Below are 7,263 nucleotides of genomic sequence, written 5' to 3'. Positions count from 1 at the left end.
TTCAATACATCTCACAATTGGAAAAGAAATAATTCTGCAAGAAAAGAATGCGAAGGTTGCAAATTGAATTGCCAGCTCGGTAAATGTTGGAATTAATTCCATTGTGCAAAGATCATCGGAAGAATCATGGCTACCGCGAAACGTTACGGTCTGATAATTTCTGATAGATCGATATCAAGCACGTCGATATTTTCGCACGATGAATACGTAACTGTACGCGAATAGATACACTCGTACACATATGAACGCACTGCTAGTCAGCGTGTAAATACGTTGCGTATGTAAAAGCACGCACCTGTGTGTATGGATCCGCTCGACAACACACGTGTGCAAGTTTCACGTACGCTCTTGATGATACAGTGACGTGCGCACCGTTTCCGGGTATTGTGCAATTATGCAATCAAAACTGACGGCTCAGCAAGATAGAGGTGATTCAGCAAAAAAAAAGAATAGGTACGTTGCCAAGAGGAAATTATATCTTGAAACAATGTTATTACTTCTTAACACGTGGGCTGCCGCAGTAAAAACACCCGTATCTAGGAGAATATACTTTAATGAAAATTATCGACGATTACCGTCCTATATTTTTGCTATTTGATATAGCAATTCAATGATTCGTATTGGGAATTAAATATGAATGAAAGTTAGAATTCTTTTTTATTAATCCAAAGAAAATAAAAATAATATGAAATATCAAATGAAATTAAAATTGGAGCTCTCTCCATCCGCCGTCCGAGGGTTAAATTAAAGCCATTGAGAAATATTTTCAACCCCATACAATTAGCCTAATTATTTAATAATAAAAGATTTATTTTCTCCCACTGTGCAAAACAGATATTCAGTCACAATGAAGAGATTTATTTCATTTGAAAATGATGTAAATTCGATACAGTTCCTTTTGAATATACCTATAATAATATAATGAGGTTTGATGTAATAATATACATGTAACTGATTATTGATTATTGAGTATTTAAACGAGTTAATTGGCACTGACGGTTCTGATCGGCAACGGTGATTTAGCGCCACCAATTTAATTTAATCGAATAATTTAATAATTAATTTACTCTTCAAAAAGCCATTGACTGAAGAAGCGTATCGCAAGTGTTTACGAAAGATTAAATTATTCTAAAATTATCAAATATACATTAGACACTTGATATTTCAGACAAAGTTGAAGAATTTCTTTCTATCCTTCAGACAAAAATCCCAATTAAAAAATGATCCAAACTTTCGTTCACCCTGATCACCATCCTCATCAACATACAAAGCACCCTATGTGCACATGTGTGTGGGTGGAACGCTTGTTGAGCGATTTCACATAAGAACGCGTGCAATGCGTTTCTGAGGAAGGTGCGTGAACGGAAGGCAAGACAGTAGAGTGTGGTAGTGGGGCAGCACACCGGATGGCGGCGGGTGACGATGTGGCGGCGTTAGAGTGTGGCGTGGGGCAGGTCCGGAGCGGTCGATACCACCGTCTGTGCGCGCCTCCTTCCACAGACTTCCACTTCCCTTCCGTTACGCCACCTAGGTCCGGGTCCGGCTCGCGTCATCAGCCTCCCAGCCTCCGACCGACGATTCTGTCTTAAACGCGACTCCTAAGACATTCACCGAGTCCTGTCTCTGCTTTTGGACTTTCGGAGATTCAGACTCTTCATCGGGGGTGGGAATATTCTGTAGGTTTGCGGGGAGATAAGGAGAGCCGTTTTAACCCTTCACCTTATGAAATTTTCAAGAAATTGATTATGTTAGAAGTGGTTATCTTCTTCTGGAAAATTCTGTAACTTTATAATTGTAAGTTATAATGTGATAGGATGCAATTTGTTGCGTTTGGATTCTAATTATCACAGGGCAAGGGGTTAAATTATTATTATTTTTCTGTAGCTAATCAATTCTTCAATTATCACTTTTTAAATGAAAGGGCTTCATATGTTAGGAAAATGAATGTAAAAGAATAGCATAAAATTTAGAAAATGGAAATAAATTAAATTAAAATTGGGGCTCTCTTCATGGTCCGCTGTTAGAGCGTCAATTGCTAGGCCATTTAAATAATAAATTTTTCAAATTAATGACGTTGAAATTATAATACTTTTTAATATTAGGTTGTAAAATTGTTATTCCTCGAATCTTTCTATAATTAGTTCTCTCAGAATCCTTAATAAATTCTGCAAAGTAAAAACTGTATTACAGTATTATTATCTTGTTGAATAACAAAAGTGTTCTCCGTCCGGTCGTCCATCTAGTTGGTCCTGATGCCATTACACTGATACAGGTTTACCATCTTCCACTGAAGCGTTCGATCTTTTCTTTTCGATCTTTATGTTTCATCGAACCTTCGCGAACGTGATTTCAGCGAGTAGAGGGGTGATCGAATGTGTGAGACGATTTATCGGGGCGAGCGGTGTCTTCTTCATCTTTTTAAGTTTCTTATGGTTCGACAAGCAGACCGGTACTACGAGGAACGCACAAGATACGCGTGTCGAAATAGCCGAACGCACTTGAGCGGATCGGCCGATCACGAGGAGCGCAACCAATCGATTTCTTCATGCAATTCTCGCCGACGTGCAACACGATGTTCTTTATTCGATGGCCTCGAAACGTGCTGAACGATCTCCGGATCCTCCTTTACACCGATCCGTAAGTTTCCATTAGAAAATGCTAATCGATTTTCAATGAACGTTTCACGGACCACATTCACGCGTGAATCATCCGCGTCCGGTAATTAAAACGATAGCAAATTAACAGTGTTAAGAGGAGGTTGCTATAATTCTCAATGTCTAAATATTTTCAAAGATAATTGTTAAGGAGCGTATTAATTATAATATGATTACTATTTACACCATCAATCAGGGGGGCTATAATCTTGGGCCCCATTTTCCACGGAGCCCCCTTTTAAGCTTTCCATTTACAATGTCAAAAAATATTGAATGAAATTTTGTTTACTATTACCTTTTTTTCTTTACGATTAAATGTTATTTTATTTAGAGTGAATTTCAATTTTTAAATTAAGTTCATCAACCAAGGGGGCTCTCAGAGGTTTAATAGCCCCTAGCTCCAGAAATTTTAATCCAGTCCTGTCATTGCAATAGTGCAAATACATTTATATTTAAAATCATTTTAGAATCATCGAATTCTATTCTCAGCTACTTGCATCGACCAGATAGTAGGATGGTAACAGTTTGCTTTCAGGAAATTGTTCCTTCGGTTTTCGTAAATATTCCCGTTCGTTTCTGAAACACGGTATTCTTAAACCCTCAGCGAGTCGTAGAATGCACAATCGCGGACCATTTATGCGACGAAGACGGTAACTTCTGCTTTTCCACTTTGTGGAACGTGATCCTGCGTGCGTTTCTCGTGCCAGCCAATGTGTAAGTGTGCATCCGCGAACGTGTGCACGCAGACAGCGACGGAATGAGGAAGGGATAGGGGCGTCCACGGGGGTTGATTGTGGCGTACGAGCAGATTACGCAATTATCTTATGAACGCGGCGCGTACAAGTGCTTACGCTGCTTTACCTAGAAGATGATAGCTCCCGCGCGAGTTATACATAGGTATGTGCCAGACCGTCCACGTACACGCTTGCACAGCTTTGTACCATGCCGTTCACGACACAAAAAGGTTTCTTCAAATTGGCGGCATTACGCAATTATCTCGTCTTGACCAGCCCATGATCTAACCTCCCGTAACCCACGGCCCTTATAAATAGATACCCATTGATTGCGTACCGTACGCATCGATCCCCTTCGATCGTTGAATCGCGATCGACCCTTGTCACGAAATGGAATCGTAATTTTTCCATTCGAAAGGAGCAATTTAATCTATCAGACTCGTCTAATTAAAAAATGATTACCGCTTTACTTAACACTTTTTAAAATCAGAGTCACGTTTTTTTATTTTTAATTTATTTCAAAAATTCAGAGTTGATCATTTTCTTAGGTAAATTACAAAAACTCACGAACGTAATTGCACTTCATTTTTTCAACGATGCACCCTAGTTCGCCCAGCTATTTAGATATTCACGCTCCACGCACGGGCTGGACAACAGCCGAGGGGTAGCGCGCGTAGCTGGTAAACATGCCTTCTCCCCTTTTTCGCATTATAATAGAATTGTCTCCATTATTAATGAGGCTAGGCTTGGTTACACTGTCTTTCGCTAACGTTGACACACATACTTATACCTCCGTACGTTTCTGCGTGTACACCGATGGACTGGACACGCAGTCGTGTACCCGCGACGCTGTTGACTTATTCACGTGTGGGAAGAACCGCCAACGACGAAATGGTAGGCGGAAGTTTCCTTCTGTCGCGAGCGTGGTATAAGATACGCGTGCACGGTTCAACGGGATTTTCTTTCAAGTTTCACTGTTTCCTTGCGCGTCCGGGGGTGGAGAGGAAAAATTTATCTCGTTTTTGCGTATTGAATACGCCTCCCAGATACCGCGTGCACGTTCGCGGTTGTAAGAACCGTTTTTCACTTATTCACGGTTGGCACGGTTCCCGCTGTAAAACAGGCGAAAATACTCGGGCTCCTTTTTTTTTTCTCTCTCTCCAGCTGCGTACCGAAAATTGTGTTATACATTCGTAACGTCGTTTTCGCGGGCGAATTTTTCTAGCCAACCTGTGTACGGCTGGTATGGTCCAGTTTAAATTTATAAATACGAAAAGGTATGCCGGTGTCGTTCCGGTAGACCGTGTCCAAAACGGTGTTCATTTATTCACACGCGGAAGAACTTTCAACCTTGAAGTGGCAGATGGAAACGTAGCGACCTAAACGTGGGTGTAGACCGTACGTCTACGACCGTGCTATGCATAATTTTGATCTTCAACCGGCAGAGCTGCGAGACTGTCCATTCTGTTGAATGCTCGCTGTACTTCATCCCAAATAGGTGGTGGGAATAGAAAAAAAAAAAATCCCTTTTGAAACAGCTATTCATAGACGAATACGTAGTTCTGGAAGAACGTAAAGTACGATAACTTTCTGCTTATATCTTTTTATCTGTTATTGAGAGCTTTAATAAAACAGGCTCGGTAATTTTCATGCTATACTAAAGGGTTAAAACTGGGCAATATTTAAATTTTTCATATGTAAAGGCATCCATTTTCAAAATTTCCAAAATAAATTTTTTAATATTATATCTAGAACACAAATGTAAATTTAGAATCTAATTATCAGAACTAAATATTAAATTTAAGGGATAAAGGAATCTACGCTTTTAGGTTACAAATTTCAAAAAAATAGTCTGGGGAAGAGGAGGGGAGGACATATAGATTACCTCTGTAGATACCCTTAATTGTCTTTAATATCACAGATTGCTTATCTGATATAATCAAAAATAGACCGACATACCTTGGTGGCTCTTTTCCTTCCTCCGACTCACGGCGGGACATAAACGCGTGCGTGTGTATATACGTTCTTTAGATCTCGAAGAGTCGGACGGAAGCGGAATAGAGCGTGTACCTGGTTGCACCTGTATCCGTCGAGACGGAACAATCGAAGCCGAGACGGTAATGAGAACGACGAACCGGGTTCGCCGACTTCCCCTTTGCCCTGCTCGTAATTTCTTCTTCCTCCTTCTTGTTTTCTTTCCTCGAGTTCGAACAGGGCCTCGCCCCTATCGACGAAGATAAAGATGTCCTTTTCGTAAGGAACCGACGAAAAGTGTAGCCTTACCCTTGTGTAATACATACAGGCGCAATGATCGCTTTTGATTCTGTGTACACTGACGTAACCAGTAGCTGTTTCGGTTTTTCGTGTTTCTGTGTTACACAGTGATGTAACCAGCGGTTGTTTTGGTTACTCGGTATATGTACTTTGATTTTCAACGCTGGTTCCTTGGAATCATCGTTTGTCATCCGTGAATTTGGAAGACAAAGGGTGAATGCTGTACGCTTGTTTCGATTGAAAATACGCTGGTTTGTTCGCAGGTGTTGTGGGTTGTTAAACGGAAATACATTATGTAAATCAGAGAACATTATGAATGGCAGTTTAGTACTTGTGTTACAATCATTATGAATTCAATATTCGTTGTATAATAGATTATACATGGCTAATTAGAGCAGTCGAGATGAATTTATCGCCATTTATTTCATCCTAGAATGTTATTTATTTCAGTTACAGTAAATTAGCATTGCCATCTCTAGGGTGACATAAAAGTTATACAGAGAAATTTATAATATCATCTCCAGCATCATATCCGAGTTGGAAAGGTTAAATTATCTTTTTTCCTATTACAACCCTTATTTCTAAAGCAATCTTTCCTTTAGAAAATAGTTTCGTCTAAACGAGAGACACCCAAAAATCTAGATACTTGTTACACCACTGGGTAGCTGATGTGACCCGGTGTGCGTACGTGCGTGAGAAGGTGTGCGCGCGTAGAGAGCACCGCACAAAACCCTCATCCTCCGTCCCATGAGGTTAGATCCTAGCCACTTCTATGACCCAGCACTACCGGGTGGCGAGGGCGGAAGAGAGAGCGGGCAAGAGGAAGAATGGTGGACGAAGAAAGATAGAAAGATCGTCAGCCTTCCTCTTCCCTCTTTTCCTTCGTCTCCGCCTCCGTTCTCGGCCCTTTCAACCTCTCTCCTTCCCGCTACCGTCCTACTAGCATCGTCGGCCGCACCACCGAGCAGCAGCTTTGAACTTCCAGCTTTTTGCGGGGGTTCAACCACCTCGCGTCGGAGCGACGCACGCAGAGGCCTCGTCGGCTCTCACGCAACCCTGCCGAAACGCTACCTAACGTGGCCCGCCGTCTCGTCCCCCGCCAACACCCCCACCGTCGGCTCTATGCTTCTATCCTAACCATGCCATTTCAGCCCCTTTACCACCCGCCTCTTTCTCTTCGAGTCGACGATAGGACGCGCGGTCGGCACGAAAGACGTTACGAGAGGGCTGCAGCGACCACGCGAGAAAATTGCACCGTTGCGTTTTAAACGTTACGAAAGTAGACGGGAAACGGGCGTAAATCGGCGGATAGTTTTGCCACCGGTTACGTTCCATGCACCGATATGGGTCATGCGATCGAGTTTCGAAACAGCTTACGCGAAAGGGTCGAGCGATCGCGGTAAGGGTGAAACGCGGAGGATGCGAAGAGGGTGACTGGAAGTATGCGCTCTTTGAACGCGAACAAACGTCAATGGTATTGAATTACCATGTTTTCTGCTTCGGGGGGTTGAATCGAAACGGGTCGGATTCAGAATTTTTCCACATAGCCTTCAAAATGAGAAATAACAAATAAAAAACCCTCGCGACTTAACAACGAATGT

This window comes from Osmia bicornis, chromosome 3, assembly GCF_907164935.1.
Source record: "Osmia bicornis bicornis chromosome 3, iOsmBic2.1, whole genome shotgun sequence".
NCBI lineage: Eukaryota > Metazoa > Arthropoda > Insecta > Hymenoptera > Megachilidae > Osmia > Osmia bicornis.
Note: the sequence above shows the minus strand (reverse complement) of the source record.